This window comes from Mytilus trossulus, chromosome 14, assembly GCF_036588685.1.
Source record: "Mytilus trossulus isolate FHL-02 chromosome 14, PNRI_Mtr1.1.1.hap1, whole genome shotgun sequence".
NCBI classification, from domain to species: Eukaryota; Metazoa; Mollusca; class Bivalvia; order Mytilida; family Mytilidae; genus Mytilus; species Mytilus trossulus.
Window position 1 is genome coordinate 40,393,394 of NC_086386.1, and position 4,953 is coordinate 40,398,346.

The following is a 4,953-nucleotide window of genomic DNA, read 5'->3' on the forward strand; positions in this document are numbered from 1 at the left end:
AATAGATACACGTACATAATTGAACAAGTTACGTTTACAACAAACCATGACGAAACGTGTATAGTTCACAAAATGTGTCATTCATTTCATGCGTAAAATAAAGCTAGGAATTTAAATGTTCATCTTCATACGATATGTCTGATAATTTATATGGACAAAATCCGATATAAATATCAAAGATGACACAATGTTTCTTAATCAAACAAATTTGATACCGACATAAAAGAATATACGAATCCGCAGTATATCGAATATGCACACATTACAGACTATGATGCAAAAGATTTGAACGCTCACTGGCAACTTTTTGTATCTTGTTTTAAAGATAGTTGAGCTGACAGTTCTAATGATATTCACACATTGAAGTGATATTCAGGATTTTGTGTTATCCACACAGATATCCTAAGATAATGTTTTATTTTATAATTGACAGAGGCCTCTGTGCCATCAGTGACAGCAGCTCCACCTTGTTTACCGTGTACGAAGCTACAGGTAGATTGTGACCTCCCGGCAGATGACCCAGCAGGTAGTTCCGTGTGTTTGATAATATACCACCATAAGCAACATAATATAATAAATGACCACTAAAGGGTGAAGGCTTTTGATATGAAAATTAACAAAGTAATAAATAAAACGAATTGGGGAAATAACTTTTTGAAATATCATTTGATTAGGGTTTAGCTCATTGCTGAACGCAGAGTGGGAATATGTAATCATTCCATTATTTGTCCATTGACCTTTCGTGTTCAAAAGATGTCTCTTTTAACATCTTTGTTTAACTGTTTAACTTAATATATTTGCAGAAGAAATTTGGTTTGCATGCACACTTGTATTTTTTTTATCCAACAAATCATAGGTTTGAACGTTGTTTTCAATTTATTTTATTATTTTTTTCGTATGGGGTTGTATTATTTTTTCCTTCGGGTTAATATGATTCGTTCATCCTATTTCAAAATTCAACAGTCTATCCTAAATTGAGGTATAATATATGGCCTTCCAAATACCGTTTCCATTCTAAGATTACTGAAGAGACCTAATTGTCGAAATCCGGATATGGTGTACATCTTTTTGCATCTCATCTTTACTCCATCTTATCCGCAAGTATATTGTTTTCTGTTTGGTTTTTAATAAATAACCAATATCCGTTTTGTTACATCTGGTGATCCGTTTATTTGACAATCGGCATGGCAGTCAGCAGGGTTTAAGAACAACCGTTGTCAAACTGCTCGTCAAATTCGTTTTGTTAAAATATATTTTTTCTCATTTTTGGTCAGGCGAGTATAATAATGATACATTGTTAAACGTTTATTTGTGTTTGCAGAGGGTATCACCAGCCCAGTAGTCAGCACTTCTGTGTTGACATGATCATGATTAGTTATCATTCAAATGGTAATAATTATAAATGTGTTGACTGTTTACAATATTTTGAATTTAATGAAATACTAAAACTGTTCGATCTTCGGAATATATAACATCAGCTGTATTTGATAAAACATTTAGGAAATTTTGATCCTCAATGCTCTTCAACTTCTGACTTTATGAATTATGATTAATATGGTTATAATAACAAATCCACAGTTTACAAAACTCTGAATATTTGAAATATTAATTTTCTACCTCAGGATTGCCTTAGCTGTATACGAATAAACATTTTGGAAATTTTGGTCATCACTGCTCCTCAACTTCAAACTTAAATTGCCTTTCACATTCTTTTTATTCGGGCATTTCTTATGAGTCTTTTTGAAACGAAACGCGCGTCTGGTACAAAATAACTACTAATATAAAATTTCAATCCTAGTATCCATGATTTATTCTTCAATTTGATGATCATTTATATATTGCTGGACCGAAAGTTTCATGTGAAAACTGGGTTTTTTTTTATCAGCTAAACTTTTTTAAGGTAGCACAATACAAAGATTTGTTCACCAATCAGACAACTTTAAACTGATGTAATTCATTTCATCCTTCTCTATATTTTATAAATGAGGTACCAAAAAAAAGAAAAATGATTAATCTTTCAAATTGTGAAAATTTCATTATGACATATTTATTACATAATCAATTGATATGTAATTAGTTGCTATATTGTGATGTCAACACTTGAATGAATTTAGCGTCTTTGATCTTAACAGCATTCCAAAATACTTTATAGATTCTTGTACAACTCAGCTTGACCTCCAAAACCATGTCTCAGATTTCCAAAAACATCAATACAACAAATGTTATTCCCAATTGAATTTGGTGATCTCTTATAAATTGATGTTGCAAACTTCATTAAAGATTTATGAGAGAATGACATACAATAGGAAAAATCTGAAACACGGTTTTGGATGTCGAACTGTGTTCTGCAAGAATCTAAATATTTTGGGATGCTATGAATAACAAATTCATTCAAGTATGGACATCACAATATAGCAACTTACAACATAACAGTTAGTTATGTAATAATTATGTCATAATTTAATTATCACAATTTGAAAGATTAGTCATTCTTCTTTCTTTTGGTACCTCATTTATAAAATTTCAGGAGGGTGAGTGGAATTACATCAGTTTAAAGATGTCTGATTGGGGATGAACAGTCTTTGTATTGTACTACCTTAAAATAAACAATTTCTCTCTCTCAATTTGCCTGCACGTGTACTACAAAGCATACCGAAACATTGTGTGGTAAACAATTTATTAATATATCATAAATATGATCGTCAAGAAAAATCTTGTGTAAGATATACTGAGTGATAATACAAAGAGATAAGATAAAAAAGGGTGGTTTTTTTCATGGCTTACATGAAAAAAGCGACTATTTTCTTTCTTTTTTTTCCTTTTTGATCTTAAAGGGGCACTTGCTGTCAAGTTCATGTTCACCAATTTTAATAAAATTCTCATATTTAATTTTATGACAATGTAAAACATTTATCCAAACAATCAAAATTCTATAATAAAAAGTTAACAGGGCACGGGCATGACAATACGGAGCTTCGTCTAGTGCGTATTTTAGTCTAGACGCCATCTAACTAAATATCGGGTTGACCTATCTAGTCATCCGATGACCATATAAATGATGTAAACATAACTAAAGATATAAATATTTTAATCAAAACTCTTGCTGTTGGATTTTTCTAGGTCTATTTAATTTCATCAATTTTTATCATCAATTTTATCATAAGAATGATTTTTTTAGAGAATCGAATCCGTCAATCAGATGATTTGTCTTTGTTTTACTTTCACTATTGACATTTTTTTCATTTAATAACTTAACACACACAATTCACGTATTATTCATCTCAAGATAAGGGTAACGTTGATGTTACCACGCATCCGAATTCAATGAGGTCGAATCATTCACTTGCAAGTGAATAGTTAATAATCAATATTGTTTAGCTTATTTTGACAAAATTGAACCATTCTGGCTGCAAAAAGCGACTTATTTCATAAATGATTGAGAAAAAAAATAGTATTTTAGATTTAACTGCTTATAGTCTGAAACTTGTGTTCAAAATGTTTTAATATTACATCTTCCTTTGAAAGCAATTTGCTTTCAATCTTTTGATATATTATTCATTAGCTTTGATAGATCAAAATATATCATTATACATCTACATTTTTATTAAATTTGAAATAATGATTCTTAAATTGCAGATCAGGATAAAACTGACAGCTTGTCGGAAGGGTAGGTTCAACATTGATTTTGGTTTTTTTTGTCTTTCTATTACATATTTAAATATATTATTTGTAAACGAGAAGTGTTTCAATGGTGTTGCCAATAGCCTATAATCTATATTCAAATGCAAATATCTATAGGATGGTTTAAGGTTCAATACTGATATATTTGAACAATTGCCCTTCTATCAAGAACAAATTCACAACCTGGACATATCATTCAAAAGATTCTTCGTAAAATTTAATTCCCAAATTTGTATAATCTGTTTGCCAATTTTTGTAGTGTACACTGTAATTAGAGATCCCATTCCGGTTGTTACATGTAGAAGTGACAATTATCTTTATTCACAATAGGGGCTTCCGGAGAGAGCAAATTTATCTATGCGAAATGCATGTTATGTGTGTAACTGTTATCTTTAAATTACGTTAATGTGTTGTTTAGCTAAATATAATTGATAGCAAAAATTACAGATATGTAAAATCGAACTGTCAAACACTGGAAATGTCGTTTTGGAATCCGTATTATACTATACGATATGTTGCAAATTTTAGCTTTCCTTTTTACTGATCTTCAAAAGCCCGTTATATTTTGTTCAACGAAACTTGTTTTATTGCCTTCATTATGACGCCTCGGCAAAGAAATCAGAAAAATGCAAGAATTGACGTTATAATATAATTCTGAACAATGAAGAACTGAGATTTAGTGACAATAATCTGCTCAGAGTTTATGTCAATAAATGTGGTTAAAAAATGGCAGGAATACTATCTTTATAGAAGTACCTGAGAAAAAAATGTCAAATCACCTATTATTCATAGTATATTTATTATGTCTTATTGATCTGGTATTTGTTTTCTTTCAGCATAATTATACTAAGTAATGGTTAAGTATTAACAATTATTTCATTTTTTTTTTCACTTGTAGAGAAATAGCAGGAATCGTAGTCGGATGTGTGGTGATATTAGTACTTATAGTTGTCATTTCTATAGTTATTTGGAAATTTTGTTGTAAGAAATGTAGGTATATTCACATCTGTTAAATGACAATCGGATATTGCTTGAATGTAACCCCTATGGCATTTTATGAAAAATTCGTATATGAAGTATTCAAGGTTATTTTGTTACATGTATATAACATACTTAGTTTATCAAATTCAATTTAACACCAACAATTTTAGTTTCCTTTTGTTGTTAATGTTATCTCTCATGGTTAATTTTGTGCACTACGTTCCTTGTCAAATAATATGTTTAAGATCTGTATTCATCGTATGTCATTCGTGAATATTGTTAAATTTCACG

General features: G+C 30.1%; 1 long non-coding RNA gene across 1 annotated transcript; it reads left to right on the plus strand.

Annotated features, from left to right (window-relative positions):
* The first annotated feature begins 434 nt into the window (after window positions 1-434).
* LOC134695786 (uncharacterized) lies at window positions 435-4,671 on the plus strand. Its single transcript, XR_010102846.1, has 3 exons — window positions 435-526; window positions 3,637-3,667; window positions 4,580-4,671. It is a non-coding gene; the product is annotated as an uncharacterized LOC134695786 (long non-coding RNA).
* The last annotated feature ends 282 nt before the right edge of the window (window positions 4,672-4,953 follow it).